This window comes from Stomoxys calcitrans, chromosome 2 (assembly GCF_963082655.1).
Source record: "Stomoxys calcitrans chromosome 2, idStoCalc2.1, whole genome shotgun sequence".
Taxonomy (NCBI): Eukaryota; Metazoa; Arthropoda; class Insecta; order Diptera; family Muscidae; genus Stomoxys; species Stomoxys calcitrans.
In genome coordinates, this window is record NC_081553.1 from 27494878 (window position 1) to 27515768 (window position 20891).

Here is a 20891-nt window from a genome sequence, read left to right on the forward strand (position 1 = left end):
CATGATATAACTCCCGTATAAACCGACACCCGATCTGACTCTTTGTGCTCTTATAAGCTGCGATTTTATTCGGTTGGGCTGAAAATCTGCACGTAGCGCCAGGTAAGGTCCAATTCGGTCTATAACCAGATGCAGCTGTCATATTTTAGCAGAATCTATGATGGTGGGTTTCCAAAATTCGGTCCGGCTGAACTTTTACTTTAGCACGCTTTTACTTGTTATACCCTCCACCATAGGATAGGGGTATACTGCAATCCCATGGCAGTCGGTTGTATGTACCGGATTGACCCGATGAATTCCTTCATCGGCAAGGGCTGCCGCCTCAGTGTATCACACACTGCTACAACAACAACAACAACATGCGGGTATACTAATTTCGCCATTCTGTTTGTAGCACCTCGAAATACGTCTGAGACCCCATACATATTCATGACCGACATGACATGTTATGTCGATCTAGCCATGTCTGTCCGTCCGTCTGTCTGTCGAAAGCACGCTAACTTTCGAAGGAGTGAAGTTGGCCGCTTGAAATTTTGCACAAATACTTCTAATTAGTGTAGGTCGGTTGGGATTGTAAATGGGCCAAATCGGTCCATGTTTTGATATAGCTGCCATATAAACCGATAGTGGGTCTTGACTTCTTGAGCCTCTAGAGGGCGCATTTCTTATCCGATTGGAATGAAATCTTGAACGACGTGTTTTGTTATGATGTCTAACAACTGTGTCGAGTATACTTCAAAGCGGTTCATAAGCTGATATAGCTGCCATATTAACCGATCTTGGGTCTTGACTTCTTGAACCTCAAGAAGGCGTAATGATTATCCAATTTTAATGAAATTTTTCACGAAGTGTTTTGTTATGATATCCAACAACTGTGCTAAGTATGGTTCAAATCGGTCAATAACCTGATATAGCTGCCATATAAACCGATCTTGGGTCTTGACTTCTTGAACCTCTAGAGGGCGCATTTCTTATCCGATAGGAATGAAATTTTGCACGACGTGTTTGGCTATGACTTCCAACAACTGTGCTAAGTGTGGTTCAAATCGGTTTATAACCTGATATAGCTGTCATATAAACCGATCTTAGGTCTTGACTTCTTGAGCCTCAAGAGGGCGTAATGATTATCCGATTTTAATGAAATTTTGCACGACGTGTTTTGTTATGATATACAATAACTGTACCAAGTATGGTTCAAATCAGTCAATATCCTGATATAGCTGCCATATAAACCGATCTTGGGTCTTGACTTCTTGAGCTTCTAGAGCCTCTAGAGGGCGCATTTCTTATCCTATTGGAATAAAATTTTGCACGACGTGTTTTATTATGATATCCAATAACTGTGTCAAGTATGGTTCAAATCGGTCCATAACCTGATATAGCTGCTATATAAACCGATCTTGGGTCTTAACTTCTTGAACCTCTAGAGGCCGCATTTCTTATCCAATTGGAATGAAATTATTCATGAAGTATTTTGTTGTGATATCCAACAACTGTGCCTAGTATCGGCCCATAACCTGATATAGCTGTCATATAAACCGATCTGGGGTCTTGACTTCTTGAGCTTCTAGAGGGCGCAATTCCTATCCGATTTGGCCGAAAATTTTCATGACGTATTTATTTTTACTTTTAACAACTGTGCCAAATAAGGTTCAAATCGGTTCATAACCTGATATAGCTGCCATATAAACCGATCTGAGATCTTGATTTCTTGAGCCTCTAGAGGTCGAAATTATTATCCGATTTGCCTGAAATTTTGTACGACGGATCCTCTCATGACCATCAAGATACGTATTTATTATGGTATGAATCGATCTATAGCCCGATACAGCTCCCATATAAATGATCTCTCTATTTTTTTTTTTTTTTTTCTTGAGACTCCAAAGGGCGCAATTCTTATTCTAATTGGCTGACATTTTTCTCAGGTCTCCAACATATAATTAAATTGTGGCCCAAACCGGACCATACTTGATGTCGCTCTAATAGCGGAGCAAATCATTTCTTTTATCCTTTTTTTACCTAAGAAGAGATGCCGGGAAAAGAACTCGACAAATGCGATCCATGGTGGAGGGTATATAAGAACTTAGCACACTTTTACTTGTTTTAGTATGGGTTGCCCAAAAAATAATTGCGGATTTTTTAAAAGAAAGTAAATGCATTTTTAATAAAGCTTAGAATGAACTTTAATCAAATATACTTTTTTACACTTTTTTTCTAAAGCAAGCTAAAAGTAACAGCTGATAACTAACAGAAGAAAGAATGCAATTACACAGTCACAAGCTGTGAAAAAATTAGTCAACGCCGACTATATGAAAAATCCGCAATTACTTTTTGGGCAACCCAATATTACCTTCTATATTCATATTAAATTTAACAAATAATACCCCCACCACTAGGTCTAGGATGGCGGCATACTAATCCAGTTATTCGATATGTAACACCTGTAAAAAAATTAATCTGTGACCCTAAAAGTGTGCAGGTATATTTTCATGACATTTTAACTCGATCTACCCATGTCCGTCCCTCTGTCTATGGAAATAAAACAGTTCGCTTGAAATTTAGAAAGTAAGTCGTTGGGGATTATAGTAGACGGAGCAAATTTGGTCGGCAAAGGTTAAATAAGACTCGGCCCATACAAATTGGACACGTTTTTCGTTGTTTTAATTTTTTTTATCCCTATAATTAATATTACAACTTCGTTTGCGAACAAAGTACAATATTATCCCTAATATTTATAATTAAACAGACACTATCACACTAAGCATAAACAAAGTAGAAACATCAACCTTTTGCCCTTACTGAAATGCGATGAGCAAAACTAATCCCATATATATGTTAACCCCCACCTGAAACACTTACACCAAACAATTTATAGAAATTAGTTGAGCCAGTCATGTTTACACACACCCCTAAGTGTTGTAATTAAATAAAAGATTCTCACCTTAATCCACCTTCTCTTATCTGTCCTCTCTCTTTCTCTCCCACTCACGTACTCCCACTACTTAGCGAGAAATATGTATGGTATGTAAGTAAATTTGTTCCACTGTCATGCAAAGTTGAACTTATCTGTGCTGTCACATAGTTGACACACATACACACACATCAACCGCAACATTAACATTTGTATAATGAATACAACAAAAGGTTGAACTCGCATGTTCGCTCACAAATGCTTTGAGAATAAATAAAAATAACAATGTGCGGATTTTTTAAAAGAAAGTAAATGCATTTTTAATAAAACTTAGAATGAACTTTAATCAAATATACTTTTTTTACACTTTTTTTCTAAAGAAATCTAAAAGTAACAGCTGATAACTGACAGAAGAAAGAATGCAATTACAAAGTCACAAGCTGTGAAAAAATTTGTCAACGCCGACTATATGAAAAATCCGCAATTACTTTTTGGGCAACCCAATAGCTGCTAAGAGGCATAAGGTATGAATTTTTCACCGGATTTTGACGAAAGTTGGTTTACATATATACTCGAGGTGGTGGATATCCAAAGTTCGGCCCCGCCGAACTTAATGTTTTTTTTACACGTGCTCTGTTATAAAGTCCGCGGGCCCCTTTTCCAATATTTCGAATCTCTCTGGTCATTCAGGGTTTTTTCTCGGGCAGATTTCCTTCCCCGAAGAGGATAACTATCATCCAAAGACCCTTACTTGTGCAGTCGTAATCCTGTTGACATTGTCGTCAATGTCTTCTATGCTGGGACAATCTAAATTATCTTGCCAAAGCCTTCTTCTGAGTAGTCTTCCGAATTTGGTCCAGTTGGTATCCAACATATTGCGAAAGCTTATCGAATTGTTAACTCTTAACTTTCTTACTGAATGATTTTTAGTTTCATTTCTTATTCAACCCTATTGATTCAACATTCACATTCTAATTACCTTAATTTGTCTTATAATCACATAATAATAATCTTAAGTCATACGAATTGTATGCAAAAGGACACCCAAGCTTACGAACTCTGTAATGGTCATAATGACAAATATTTACTGTTGGCTTATGTTACTCTTGATAAACACTTTTAAATATTGTATTTCAATGTTTATATGTGGGCAAGGATATTTGCACTTGTCAAAGTATTGTACATTGGAAATGCAATTTTATTGCTGATTACATTTTGAAATGAATCAACCAAATGGTAAATGAAGTACAAATGTATATTTGCACATAATAAAATTGGAATAGGTTAGTGGTCGGGAAGAGTAGTCCAAGAGCTAAAGGTAAGGGCCCTTAGTTGAAACCTTTTGAATACGACAACATTGCCAAATTTGCAGCAAATCGTGTAAAAATGCAGACTTTTCAAGAAATTTAATCGGAATATGTGGAGAATTGGCATAAATTTCGGCACACATTTTCCACGTCTATCCTTTCTAGGCCAGAAAAGGAAGTGGAAATTATGGAGGATATAGACATTGTGGTCAAGCGGATCACGAAGGCCCTGAATGAGTTACTTGTGTCAGCATGTCCTAGTGCCAAGCCAAGGGGCAAACAGCGACCGCCATGGTGGACCCCAGATCTGGTTGGTCTAAGGAAGAACTGCAGCAAACTCTTCACCAGAGCCAAAGCCACAAAAGCACCACACGATTGGGACATTTATGACGCTGAGCTAAGAAAATGTAAGAGCGAGCTGAGAAAGGTTCAGAACGAATCCTGGCTGGAGTTCTGGAGAATACATCTAAGGCCTCTAGGGGTACCACTCATTGATACACATTTCTCCGGGAAATTCTCCAACGGCCAACGTGGCTCCAGAAGAGATTGTCACTGGTATGCATTCGTCGGAGGTTACTAGGGATATTGTGTCTGAGCCGAAAATCCTTTGGGCGATAAGAACTTTCGACTCCTTTAAGCCGCCAGGCCCTGATGATGTATCACCGATTGAATTACAAGCTGTGTCTGATAGACTGGTTCTTTGGCTCGGGGGAGATATACTCACCTTATATCAAAATGTCATATATACATTTGGGATAAAGGGAAACGAAGGTAATTTTCATTCCGAAATCGGGAAAACCCTACCACACGAAGGCGAACGACTTTCGTTTCGTATTAGTCTGTCATTTTTTAAGCTGACGACTCCTGATGGAGGCTGATAGAGACATATCATAGGGCAAAGATCAATGGAGATCGCCTGTTGCGGCAACAGCATGCAAGCCAAGTCACTGAGTGGATCCCCAAAACACCCCCCCCAAACCGGTCATGTTTGCCAATTATGGCAAAATGGAGCTCAGATGAAGGTTATTTGGGAGTAGACCATGAATCTGACATCAACGTTCGGGACCTAATATCTAGGGGACGTCCCACCACCAGAACAACCCCCATGTAGGACGTATTTGTTCACCAAGACAATTTGGGTCTTCAAGACTGTGAAGCTCGATATTCATAGTTTTTTAGGGCCCATACCTCAAACCGGACATATTTGCTGGCTTTTTCAATAAGGGGTTTAAGTGAATGGTATTTGAGTTTAGAAAACGAATTTGATATTAACTTTAGAGGCCAATTGCCATATGGGGTTCAAATATTGTATATGAGGAGGCCACCGTATCTCAGAGGTAAGCATGTCCGCCTATGACGCCAAAGGCCTGGGTTCGAATCCTGGCGAGACAATCAGAAAAAATGTTCAGCGGTGGTTTTCCCCTCCCAATGCTGGCAACATTTGTGAGTTACTATGTCATGTAAAACTTCTCTCCAAAGAGGTGTCGCATTGCTGCACACCGTTCGGACTCGGCTATAAAAAGGATGTCCCTCATTGAGCTCATTGATTGTGAGAAGTTTGCCCCTGTTCCTTAGTGGAATTTTCATGGGCAAAATTTGCATTTTGTATATGAGAATAGAGCACGTCTCTGATATATTTTCCGCGCTTAGTGTTTGGGGGACCACCCCAATCCCCAAAACACCCCTAAATCGGGCATGTTTACCGACCATGTCAATGTGGAGCTTAAATCAAAGGTATTGGGGGGTAGAGCAAAAATTGTTACCCATTTTCGGGACAAATTTTCTGGGGGTCTACCACTTTCCCAAAATACCCCACAAATAGCTACTTTTTTACTGACCATCGCAATATGGGACTCAAATGAAGGTATTTGGGAGTAGAATTGATATCCAAATGTAGGTTCATGTATTAAAGGCATCACCCCTTCCCCAAAACACCCCCCAAAGGGTAAACATTTTTCAACCATGCCAATATGTGGCTCACATGAAAGGTATTTGAGAATAGAAAACGAATTTGATAACCAATTTTGGGACCATGTGTTTGGGGGACGCCTCATCCTGTAAACTCCCCCTCAAAACCAATGGCCAATGACCAATGGGATTTAAATAAATGGCATTTGAGAGAAGAGCACGATGCTGAAATTTTCAGGGCCAAGAGTCTGGGGGACCACCTCACCCCCGAAAACACCACCTAAATCAGACATCATGAGAATATCGGGCTGAAATAAAGTGTTTTAGGAGTACATCCCATATCCAAACGTAAATTCGTAGACCAATAAAGATCATATGGGATTCAGATCAAGGCACTTATGTTGTTAAACTGTTAGTCAAGCGATATACCATTTTCGTAGCATGGTATTTCACCAGAAAGCTCTTTAAATGTCTAAAATAAATATTTAAAGGAAAATTTTGCTCCCTATAAATTTAAAGAAGGCGCAGCGAAGCGGGCCGGTTTCAGCTAGTATTTGTATAAAATGTCAAACGCCTTGGGATTACCACTGTTCATCGGTGATGGGTATAAAAGTTTTAAATTTCCTCAAAAACCTCCACTATAGACTTTCTGTAATTATGCTATTGCTCTCCGCAAACAACTCCGGAATTAAAGGCCTTTTTATAGAATTCCTGAATAAAAAGTTTTACCCCCTGCATACACAACAATAACAAAATATACTTGCCTGGAATTACCACTGAACTGCATGTTATCCAATCATCAGAGAATAAAATGACCTGTGTTTTTGACCCGTGTTTGTCAAAATTGACTTGATGACACCTACATTGTGCAACACAAAGACTCATTGCAAACATCGGATCATACACACGCACAAAGCATATCAATCATCAGCTCAATCATATGGCAAAGGCTGTATGAGTGGGAGTGAGAGGGAGCATAACTCTCAGTGAGAGGGAGTTTAACTCACACGCACCAGGCATATCAGTCATCAGCTCAATCATATGGCAAAGGCTGTAAGAGTGGGTGTGAGAGTGAGAGGGTCTCAGTTAGTGAGAGGGAGTTTAACTCTCAGTGAGAGGCAGCATAACTCACACGCACCAAGCATATCAACCATCAGCTCAATCATATGGCAAAGGCTGTAAGAGTGGGTGTGAGAGTGAGGGGGAGCATGGGTAGTTGTGAGTTGTATTTGTTGAATTAAACAACAAACCAATTATAATACAACAACAGCAAAAGCCATGCATTCTTTTGAATGTGTTCGTGTCATTTGACATTTACAACATTTAATATTCTGGTTATTAGCTTTACGATATGCGATATGATGTGCTGGCCATTATTGCATTCACCAAACTATAAGTCATTAGTGTTGGGCGTGCGTGTGTGACAAGTTTATGAGCGCCAGTTGCCATAATAGTCAAAGCTGCATTTCAAATAAGAATGGCATGAATTAGCGACTATAATTTCAACTGATAATGGCCAACATGTTGGTGGTATTGTTGATGATGACTGTTTGCAATGCATGCATGATCTGTTTTTGAATGCACAAAGCAATTTGTGTATAACTCATCAAATATACCAACTACTCACATGCATGTAATTTGTGCCATTATCACCAGAGCCCTTAATAGCCATCTACCATATGACATTCATGTATGGCAATTTATGAATATTTTACATTTCTATGACTTTTGGTTTTTATGTGAATTTTCCATTGTGAAAAAAAAATCAAAATTTTATATGATAATGAGCATTTTATATGCAATGAATATTCTCAGAGTTTTTGCTAGATGTAATCGTTAAAAATTAGGGTTAAATTAAATTGTCTGTTAAAAACTCCTGTTATATCATCTAAATTATTAACTATTTAAATGACTTGATAAAAAACATATAAAAAGGCAAAAAGTTCGACCGGGCCAAAATTTGGATACTCAACACCTTGGATATTAATATTAACGTTATTACGTCAAGTTCGTTGAAAAATAAACCATTTATGAAACCTTGGCAGATATGTATTAGAAATATGGCAAGATCTGGATGAAACACGATAGGAACGTTGGTCTTACACAATTAAATTGGGTTGTCCAAAAAGTAATTGCGGATTTTATAAAAGAAAGTAAATGCATTTTTAATAAAACTTAGAATGAACTTTAACCAAATATACTTTTTTTACACTTTTTTTCTAAAGCAAGCTAAAAGTAACAGCTGATAACTGACAGAAGAAAGAATGCAATTACAGAGTCACAAGCTGTGAAAAAATTTGTCAACGCCGACTATATGAAAAATGCGCAATTACTTTTTGGGCAACCCAATATGTCCTAGCAGATTGGTCTTTATGCAACAAAATCCTTTCTTCCCCATATTCAAGATCACCAAGTCCGTCTATGATGGGCCCAAGGCATTAAATGGAGAGATCGGTATAAGTACAGGGTGGCTGATGAAAGCCGCTACCAAAAAAAAATGTAATAACTTTTTTTCTATTTAATAATAATAATTTAATAATTAATTTAATTAATTAATTAATTAATTTAATTAATAATAATTTAATAATTAATTTAATAATTTAATTTAACATGAATAAAAGAAAAATGTATTCCATACACCGAAAAAAAAATGTAGCAATATTCATCATTGTAGCAATATTCATCAGCCACCCTGTACGACAGCTTTAACCAAATAAGGAACGATTTGTATTTATGTGGGATGTTGAAGAGCATAACACAGCACAGTTTTATGGGCCCACAACCTTAAATCGGGACAAAGATATACATGACGACTTAATACACATATCAAGATAGAGTCTGATATGATCCACTTTTGTACTTAACCTGCATATGAACAACAAGTGAAAGCGTGCTAAGTTCGGCCGGGCCGAATCTTATATACCCTCCACCATGGATCGCATTTCTCGAGTTCTTTTCCCGGCTTCTCTTCTTAAACAAATAAGGATATAAGAAAAGATTAACTCTGCTATTAGAGCGATATAAGGATATGGTCCGGTTTGGACGACAATTAAATTATATGTTGGAGACCTGTGTCAAATGTCAAGAACTAAAATAGAGAGATTGATTTATATGGGAGCTGTATCGGGCTATAGACCGACTCAAACCATAATAAACACGTATGTAAATGGTCATGAGAGGATCCGTCGTATAAAATTTCCGGCAAATCGGATAATAATTACGACCTCTAGAGGCTCAAGAAGTCAAGATCCAAGATCGGTTTATATGGCAGCTATATCAGGTTATGGACTGATTTGTATCATACTTGGCACAGTTGTTTGATAACAAAATACTTCGTGCAAAAATTCATTCTAATCGGATAAGAATTGCGCACTCTAGAGGCTCAAGAAGTCAAGACCCAAGATCGGTTTATATGGCAGCTATATCAGGTTATGGACCGATTTGAACCATACTTGGCACAGTTGTTGGATATCATAACAAAATACTTCATGCTAAAATTCATTAAAACCGCATAAGAATTGCGCCCTCTAGAAGCTCAAGAAGTCAAGACCCAAGATCGGTTTATATGGCAGCTATATCAAAACATGGACCGATATGGCCCATTTACAATACCAACCGACCTACGCTAATAAGAAGTATCTGTGCAAAATTTCAAGCGGCTAGCTTTACTCCTTCGGCAATTAGCGTGCTTTCGACAGACAGACGGACGGACATGGCTACATCGACATAAAACGTCGCGACGATCAAGAATATATATACTTTATGGGGTCTCAGAATGACGAAATTAGTATACGCCCCATCCTATGGTGGAGGGTACAAAAATACGTTTCAGCAAAATTTGGGACAGTGAGCTGCTTTAGGCCCTCGGACATCTTTCTTTAATTTGGCCCATATCGGTCTAGATTTGGATATAGCTGCCATAGACCGATCTCTCGATTCAAGGTTTTGGACACGTAAAGGGCGCATTTATTGTCGGATGTCGCCAAAATTTGGGACAGTTGTTTAAGGCCTTTTGACATCCTTCTTTAATTTGGCTCAAATCGCTTCAGATTTGAATACAGCTGTCAAACAGACCGATCTCTCGATTTAAGGTCTTGCGCCTATAAAAGTCGCATTTATTGTCCGATATCGCCACAATTTGGCATAGTGAGTTATATTAGGCCATTCGACACCCTTCTTCAATTTGGCCCAGATCGGTAGAGATTTGGATACAGCTGCCATATAGACCGATCTCTCGATTTAAGGTTTTGGGTCCATAAAAGGAACATTTATTGTCCGATTTCGCAGAAATTTGGGACAGTGGGTTAAGTTAAACCCCTCCACATATTTCCACAATATGGTACAGATCGGTCGAGATTTGATATAGCTGCCATATAGACCGATCTCTCCATTTAAAGTTTTAAGAGCATAAAAAGTGCATTTATTGTCCGATGTCGCCGAAATTTGGGACAGTGAGTTGTGTTAGGTCCGTCGATATCTTTCTGCAATGTGGCTCAGATAGGACCAGATTTGAATATAGCTGTCATATAGAGCGATCTCTAGATTTATGGTTTTTAGTCCATAAAAAGCGCATTTATTGCAATTGGCCTGACTGGCCTCCATATGAACTCACCTTTGAAATCGGGCTACCTATACCCTAAATCACCCTTAATCTAAACCTTGTTTCTAAAGGAAATTTCATTGATACTTTGTCTTTAGAGAAGATTTTAATGAAGGTGATCCAATTTGGACCATCCTTCATTTTATATTTGTTTATTTTGATATTTTTCAAACGGAAAATTTTTTCACTCTCATTTTTTTTAGCTTTCATGCAATTTATTAAAAAGTTTAAGTCCTACCAACTTTCTTCAATAATTCCTAAATATGGTGTTTAAATTTTCAAGATTTTCGAAAACTTTTTTTGCTTAACTTAAGCAGACTTCAATATGTCAAAGTCAATTTATGGTTAGCTGGGGAATTTACCAAATCCACCTGTCTATATGTGTTTTCTTGTGGCCTTTGGTCGTGCATTTTGTTCGAGTGTGTGCGTGTGAGTTTGTGTGTCTTTATCGGCTTTTTGACCTTTGTCAAATTGAGGTATAAATAAATAATTTTTAATTTTCCAAAACAGACAGCAGCGAAGGCTTTACCTTTGAAGATGTTTGTTTGTGGTCCCCTTGTTATAACCCCTTGTTGCGCAAAAAAGGGGTCGATTTTTGGCTAAGCTTCAAGATATTGGTAATCTTGTGTTTATTGTGTTTGCGTATTTCCCAAAGGGTTTGTTAACTCAATGTATGGGGATTTTATTGAGAACTTCCGCAACAGCTTAACAAAAACAAAGGCAAAGCAGGACATATTCAAAAAGGAAATTGAAAACAAATAGGATCCAATATGCCAGGATTTATTTCAAATCTTTTGATTTCATTTATTTTTCAATTAATTGGCATGGGATTGGAATAGGAGTAGACACCTGGGTTTTTGGGGGTATTTGTGTGGAACAAATACTTATAAGAGTTGTTTTGTTGTGGTTTAACTTATATTAGTTATACTCTTCTGTATCTTGTACAAGGGTGCGTATACATTATAACATTTAATTAATGTAAATCATACGTCACCATGTTCTAAATGGTAAAAGTTGCCTTGTTATATACCCGCAGTAAAATATTTTGATTAATTATTACAACAATAAAATAACTTTTTTTTTTACTGGCAAACTCATCCCTGGCAGGATAAAGATGACTCTTATTTAAAGCCCTTTAATTAGCATTTCGGGGTCAACTGCCACATTATATGCCACCACAATGCACCGCATATGATAATAAATTATTATGCAGCATCAGAGGTCCGAGTCGGAGTCATTGCATTTGCATTTATTCAATTTAATGACTTCTCATTTATGAATGTCTGTGGTTCGCTGGAGTAGCCAATTCAGATAAAATTATTATTCCAAGGATATTAGTGTGAATACTTTACTGCTCTCCAACAGCTTTTATGTGTATGCTGATAATGCCAATGACGAAGTAGCATAATCAGATAGCATTTTAATGCGATTGCATTACATTATCACAAGGACTTTTGTAAATGAGTGAAAAAAAAAATTATGAAAAAAAATAAAGATTTAATAAAAACAAAAGGATGATTCAAAATCGAGTAAAAAGCCGCGAACTTTGAATACCCACCACCTCGGGCATATATGTAAACCACCTTTCGTCAAGATCCACTAAAAAAAGTATTCCTTATGCCCCATAGCAGCTATATCGAAATTTGTTCCGATTTGGACCAAATACTAATAAGTACAAGTCAATTGTGTATAACAAAATATTGGTCTTTTTAGTAGCTATATCTATAAATACACCGATCTGAACCATATACGACACGGATGTCGAAAAGCATAACATATGTCACTGTGTCAAATCGGATTCTAAATGCGTCTTTCATGGGGCCAAGATTTTGAACTTTTTATACCAACCACCATAGGATTGGGGTATGCTAGTCGTTCCATTTGTAACACTTCGAAATATGGATCTAAGACCCCAATAGGTATATAAATATATCGAAAAATAAACCGATCTGAACCATATACAACAGGAGTTCGAAAAGCCTAACATAAATCAATGTGTCAAATTTCAGTTAAACCGGATTATAAATACGTCGTTTTTGGGGCCAAGACTTTAAATCGAGATATCGGTCTATATGGCAGTTATATCCAAATCTTGACCGATCTGTGCCATAATGCAGAACTATGTCAAGGGGTTTAACCTAACTCAATGTCCCAAATTTCATCAAAATCGGACAATAAATGTCGCTTTTGTGGGCCTAAGACCCTAAACCGGGGAATCGGTCTATATGGCAACTATATCCAAATCTGAGCCGATCTGGGTCAAATTAACGACGGAAGTCGAAAGGCCTTACACAACTCACTGTCCCAAATTTCAGCGGAATCGGATAACAAATGTGGCTTTTATGGGCCTTACACCCTAAATCGGAGGATCGGTCTATATGGCAGCTATATCCAAATCTGGACCGATCTGAACCAAATTGACGAAGGATGTCGAGAAACCTAACACAACTCTTCCTCCCAAATTTCAGCAAAATCGGATAATATATGCGGCTTTCCTGGGCCTAAGACCCTAAATTTTAGGATCGGTCAATATGGCAGTTTTATCCAATCCTGGACCGATCTAGGGCAAATTAGCGAAGGATTTCGAAGGGCCTAACACAACTCACTGTCCCAAATTTCAGCAAAATCGGATAATAAATGTGGTTTTTATGGGCCAAAGACCCCAAATTGGCGGATCGGTCTATATGGGGACTATATCAAGATATAGTCCGATATAACTCATCTTTGAACTTAACCAACTTTTGGACAACTTAACCTACTTTTGGACAAAAAAAAATCTGTGCAAAATTTCAGCTCAATATCTCTATTTTTAAAGACTGTGGCGTGATTTCAACTGACAAATGTACAGACGGACGGACATCGTCTTAGATTTTTACGCTGGTCAAGAATATATAATACTTTATAGGGTCGGAAATGGATATTTCGATGTGTTGCAAACGGAATGACAAAATGAATATACCCCCATCCTTCGGTGGTGGGTATAAAAATCAATTTGTGTTTTTTTGTAGGTTGGTTTGTTTGTGTCTTCCTTATAAACTCAAAAACGGCTGAGCCGATTTTCTTGAAATTCTCACAGATGGTGCGTAATGATCCCGTGTTGAAAATAGGGTTCTAGATTTTTTAATATTTGATGGGGACCCTCCCCTGAACCTAATTTTCAGAAACGCCAGAGCTCGAAAATGGGTGGAGCAATTTAAGCGAAATTTTGTGTGCTCTCATAAAGTACCCTAAAAATAAAATTTGGTATCCAGATTTCGGATGGGGTACCTAGCGGGAACGCCCCACCCCCAAAACTTAATATATATATATAGACCAATTACGACAATATGGGACTCAAATGGAAGGTATTTAAGATTAGAAAACGTATTTGATATCCAATTGTCGGACTAAGTGTTTGGGGGACCAACCCCAATCGCCAAAACACCCCTAAGTCGGACATATTTACCGACCATGACAATATGGGATTCAAATGATGGGAGTGGAGAGTGGAGCTCTTCACAAAGCGGACATATTTGCTGACTTTTGCAATAAGGGGTTTAAATGAAAGAAATTTGAGATTAGAAACGAATTTGATATCCAACTTTGAGTACATTGGCAATATGGGGTTCAAATAATTGATATTGAGAGTAGAGCACGATGGTGATTTATTTTCTGGGCTAAGTGTTTGGGGGACAACCCCTCTCCCCAAAACACACCTAAATTGGACACATTTGCCGACCAGATCAATGTGGGGCTCCAATGAAAAGTATTGGGGAGTAGAGCATGAAATAGATACCCATTTTCGGGACAAATTTTCTGGGGGACTATCTCTTACCAAAAACACTCCACAAACAGCAATTCTTTATTGACCATCGTAATATTGGGCTCAAGTACAGGTATTTGGGGCACCGCCCCTTCCCCAAGAGTACAAATTTACCCATCATATGAAAGGTATTTGAGATTAGAAAACAAATATGATAACCAATATTGAGGCCAAGTAATTGGTGTACGCCTCATCCCATAAACTTCCCTCCAACCAATGGGGTAAAAAAAATGAGAGAAGAGCACGCTGCGGATATTTTTTTCAGTGCCAAGTGTCTGGGGACCAACTCACGCCGTGGACACCCATTAATCGGACGGGCCAAAAAAATATGGAACTCAAATGAAAGGTATTTGGGAGTAGATCACGAAATTCATACCCACTTGCGGGACCATAAATCAGTAAAGCAATTCAGAAAAAGGCATTTAAATTGTTTAACTGTAATCCAAGCGATATACTATTTTCGTAGCATGGTATTTCACTAAAAGCTCTTTAATTGTCGAAAATAAATATTTAAGGAATAATTTTGTTCCATATAAAGTAGAAGAAGGCGCAGCGGAGCGGGCCCGGTTCAGCTAGTTTTGTATAATTTTTTAGCAGAATCCATGGTGGTGGGCTCCCAGGATTCGGCCCGACCGAACGCCGAACGCTTTTTCTTGTTAAACTCCCAAAAACCATTCATATGGTGGTGGTTTTTGGTAGTTTGGGCATCAATAACTCGATTCGGTAGATCTGAAATGCGTACAATGCCCATGCCAACATTTTAGCTCAACTAGTCACAGGTTCCTCTTTAACAAATACCATTAATCCCCATTGGATATGCCTCTCCTGCCATTCCATGTAAGGGCCGCTTAATCCATGTCACAGCAATTCTTGTTAAGCCTAGGTTTAATCAAACGATAAATGTGCTCAATGATTTATTGCTGGATGATGGTGTTTTTTTTTTTTTTCATTAATAACCAATGTTTGCCCCCTGTCTCTTAGTGGAATGTTCGGGGGCAAAATTTGTTGATTGTATTTGTAGCCAATGTTCATGAAGTATTTGCCCTTTTTACAAGCTTTTTATCCGTTTTTTTGTTGTGCCCGAGGCAATCAAACATTAATAACGGCTTAATATAAATGCTACATAGCCTTACACACACACACATGCACTTATATAAACTATCACATTCTGCATTGTAATTTTTTTTCTGATTTTCCTCTCTTTTTTTTACAGCCCCCAAATGAAATGCTTTACACATATGAGAATCAGCTCAGCTGTGGTGCCACTTCAGCTTTTGGTGCATGCCACAAGGCTAAAAGCCATTAAAACTTTATTATGTCTCGTTGCATCGAAAAACGCAAAAAAAAGTGCGAACCATCGAACCCCAGCATTGAGGCAAAGTGAAAAAACTCTTAAATTACAAATACATTAAGGCAATCTCTATGGAACAAAGTGTAGCAGCTGAGCTGTTTCTCATTTTGTTCGTGTGTGTGGGTGTGTGTGTGTGGGTTCCAATACAAATAATGAACAATATGGGCAATTTTCCACACATTGACCTTTTTGGGTCACCATAGCCGTTATGCATGTCCATATATTCTTGTGACAGTCATGTCCATGGGCAACATGGTATGTCATGAATTGTTCTTACCAACGATTAAGGGCATATTTTTTGGATAAATTGTTCTTTTTATTATTATACCCACCATCGAAGGATGGGGGTATATTCATTTTGTCATTCCGTTTGCAACACATCGAAATATCCATTTCCGACCCTATAAAGTATATATATTCTTGATCAGCGTAAAAATCTAAGACGATCTAGACATGTCCGTCCGTCTGTCTGTTGAAATCACGCTACAGTCTTTAAAAATTGAGATATTGAGCTGAAATTTTGGACAGATTCTTTGTTTATCCATAAGCAGGTTAAGTTCGAAGATGGGCTATATCGGACTATATCTTGATATAGCCCCCATATAGAACGATTCTCCGATTTATGGTTTTAGGCCCATAAAAGCCACATTTATTATCCGATTTTGCTGAAATTCGGGACAGTGAGTTGTCTTAGGCCCTTCGACTTCCTTCGTTAAATCGGTTCAGATTTGGATATAGCTGCCATATAGACCGATCCTCCGATTGAGGGTCTTAGGCCCATAAAAGCCACATTTATTATCCGATTTTGCTAAAATTTGGGACAGTGAGTTGTGTTAGGCCCTTCGACATCCTTCGTCAATTTGGCTCAGATCGGTCTAGATTTGGATATAGCTGCCATATAGACCGATCCTCATATTTAGGGTCTTAGGTCCATAAAAGCCACATTTATTACCCGATTTTGCTGAAATTTGGAACAGTGAGTTGTGTTAGGCCTCTTCGACATTCTCCTTCAATTTGGCCCAGATCGGTTGAGATTTGGATATAGTTGCCATATAGACCCCATCTCTCGATTTAAGGTTTTGGGCCCAAGAAAGCCGCATTTTTTGCCTAATGTCGTCGAAGTTGGCACAGTGAGTTATGTTAGGCCTGAGTCATCCTTCGTCAATTTGGCCCAGATCGGTCCCGATTTATAGCTGCCATATATACCGATCTCTCTATTTAATGTTTTGGGCCCAAGAAAGGCGCATTTATTGCCTAATGTCGTCGAAATTTGGCACAGTGAGTTATGTTAAGCCCCTCAAGATCCTCCTGGAATATGGCGCAGATAGGTCTAGGTTTGGATATAGCTGCCATCTGGACGAATCTCTCTATTTAAGGCATTGGAGCCATAAAAGCCACATTTATTATCCTACTTTGGTGAAATTTGGGACATTGAGTTGTGTTAGGCCCTTCGACATTCTTCTTCAATTTGGCCCAGATCGGTTCAGATTTGGATATAGCTGCCATATAGACCGATCTCTCGATTTAAGGTTTTGGGCCCAAGAAGGGCGCATTTATTGCCTAATGTCGTCGAAGTTTGGCACAGTGAGTTATGTTAGGCCCTGAGTCATCCTTCGTCAATTTGGCCCAGATCGTTCCAGATTTGGATATGGGTGCCATATAGACCTATCTCTCGATTTAAGGTCTTGGGCCCATAAAAGGCGCATTTATTTTCCGATGTTCTTGAAATTTAGGACAGTGAGTTATGTTGCGCCTTTCAACATCCTCCTTCAATTTGGCCCAGATCGGTTCAGATTTGGATATAGCTGCCATATAGACCAATCTCTCGATTTAAAGTCTTGGGCCCAAGAAAGGCGCATTTATTGCCTAATGTCGTCGAAATTTGGCACAGTGAGTTATGTTAGACCCCTCAAGATCCTCCTGGAATATGGCACAGATAGGTCTAGGTTTGGATATAGCTGCCATATAGACCAATCTCTCGATTTAAGGCCTTGGAGCCATAAAAGGTGCATTTATTGTACGATTTCGCCAAAATTTTGGACAGTGCGTTAAGTTAGGTTCCTCCACATCTTTCTGCAATATGGCTCAGATCGGTTCAGATTTGGTTATAGCTGCCATATAGATTGATCTCTCGATTTAGGGCCTTGGGCCCAAAAAAGGCGCATTTATTGTCCGCTTCGCCGAAATTTGGGACATTTAGTTGCGTTAGGCTCTTCGACAAATTTTTGCAATTTGGCCCCATAAAAGGGGACATTTATGATCCGATTTCGCTCAAATTTGACACAGTGACTTATGTTAGGCTTTTCATGGATATGTCTACCAGAATAAAAAATTCGGCGGAACTCGACCAGGATTCGAACCTGGGCATACGGAGCAACAGCGAGAGCCATTGCCGTTGTCTTAGCGTTCGACGCCATCAATACAACTTCCAACAGATGAACAAGATCATGTGTAGTACGGAAGAAGTGCAATTTGCCACAGACAGAATGTCTGTGATTACACAAAAATACATGCTTTGGGAAAAGTACAGCTAATAGGCAAGGTTGTCGAGCTTGGTTAATGGGGTAATTGTATCATAGATGCGTTTTTGCTATTAATACGATCCAAATACAACATACCAACGCACGGCCCTTGAAGCCTTCACACCTAATATGGTTGAAAAGTCTTCTCACCAAAGACGAAACACGTCCCATAGTGGTTGATGCTGTTTTGCGATCTCTGGCTTTCCTTTTCCATTTGCATCTCCGATCATAGAGCTCGCCTCGAAAGAGAAACAAACGAATATTTAGAACAAACTTTGAAAGAATTTTCGCTAAAGTTTAAACAATTATTTTTAATTGTATAATCCCAAAGAATTGCTTACTATGACCGCCTTATCAAAATTCAAATTAAAACATCAAACCGAAATAACAAAACGAAAAATGTAAGCTAAAGTAAAATTTATATCATAATTCCTATCAATCTCAGGGTACGTTAAATTTTTGTTCTCTTTAATTTCCTATTTTAATTATCGTCAATCGTAAGTTCATGTGGTAGGGACACAAGTTCATAGTCTTTTGCAACAATAAATGATTTAAACAATGGCATAGAGACCACATATGGACGACAGTCCAGACGTTCGTCCTTTGTCCAACAACCTCTCATTAAATTAAATTCGATAACTTCAATAACTATAAATTGAGAATTTATTGTTTTTGTGGTTTAGCAAGGCAAGATTCAAACCCTTGTGGGAGTAAAACCTTCATTTTTATGAGTGTATGTATGTGGTAGTATCAGCCCTCTGAATGAATAGTCATCCTAAAGCTTAGATCTTTACTTTGTCCTCTGACGAAAGCTCTTTCGATGGTCATACACTTTCTCTACTTTGTGGTTTTAGTCATATCCAAAGGAAGATTTGATAAGAATTCCTTCCTGTGGAAGAACATAAACTGCAAATCAGTACATAAGCCTTAAGGAGCTTAAGGCCATGGCTAGTTTTACAACAAAAACAACAACACATGAAAGGCTTATGCAGATATCGCCTCTATCAAGGCGTTGAATGGTAGGAGTAGACAATCTTTGAAATGAAAACCATTGTGAGGGAAATATCCAAAGGATAGAAAAGATTATAAAGCATACAATGTGTATGGGTTTATTAGGGTGAACTGGTTTTACTGCCAAATGAATTGCCAAATAGTAAAAAAAAGATTGTAAGCAATGATAAAAAGCATGCAAAGTTCGGCCGGGCCCTTCACCATGCATCGCATTTGTCAAGTTCTTTGTTCGGTATAGCATTCTAGGATTCGGCCGGGCCGAATCGTATATAGCCTCTACCATGGATCGCATTTGTCGAAAGTTAGCTAGCTTTGCTCCTTCGAAAGTTAGCGTGCTTTCGACAGACGGACGGACAGGCAGACAGACGGACGGACAGACGGACAGACAGACGGACGGACAGACGGACGGACAGATGGACGGACAGACGGACGGACAGACGGATGGACTGACGGACAGACGAACGGACGGACGGACATACGGACGGACAAACGGACGGACAGACGGACGGACAGACAGACGGACGGACAGACGGACGGACAGACGAACGGACGGACGAACGGACGGACAGACGGACGGACAGACGGACGAACAGTAGGACAGATGGACTTACGGACAGACGAACGGACGGACAGGCAGACGGATGGACAGACGGACAGTCGGACAGACGGATGGACAGACGGACGGACAGACGGACAGACGTACGGACAGACGTACGGACAGACGGACGGGTAGACGGGTAGACGGACGGACAGTCGGACAGATGGACGGGCAGACGGACGAACAGTCGGACAGATGGACTTACGGACGGACAAATTTAGATCGAATTAAACTGTCATGACCATCAATGGATAAGAATTTCTATGCTATAGGAGCTATATCAGGTTATGAAACTATTCCGACTATACCAGCTTTGAATGTTGTAGGTCATAAAAGAAGTGTAGCACTCGTAGCACTCACCATTCACTCTTACGATACGATTCGCATCATCTTTGATGAAGTACGGTCCAATGATGCGACCATCCCATAAACTACACCAGACTGTGACTTTTTCTGGATGCATTGGTAGAACTTGCAATGCTTCTGGTTGATTTGCACTCAAAAAATTGACAATTCTGCTTATTTACATACCCATTGAGGCAAAAATGAGCTTTGTTGCTCAATGGAATAGGCGCGCGATGAATTTTCTTAACAGATATCCAACTTGTGGACCAAGTGTTGAGGGGACAACAGCCCCCCCCCCCCCCTCCCAACCCCCAAAACACCCCTAAATCGGACATATTTACCGACCATGGCAATATGGAACTCAAATGAAAGGTATTGGCAAGTAGAATACGAATCGGATATCTAAATGTGTGGCCAAGTTTCAGGGGGTTTACCCCTTCCCCAAAAAAAAAAAAAACCAAATAGGACTTATTTACTTAACATGGCAATATGGGGCTCAAATAAAAGGTACTTGAGAGTAGAATACGAATCTGATA

At 39.0% G+C, this 20891-nt stretch overlaps 1 protein-coding gene across 2 annotated transcripts in view; it reads right to left on the reverse strand.

The window, feature by feature from the left end:
* Positions 1-20891, reverse strand: part of LOC106095448 (myb-like protein J) — a 277231-nt gene that overhangs the window by 29807 nt on the left and 226533 nt on the right. The window lies entirely within an intron of this gene.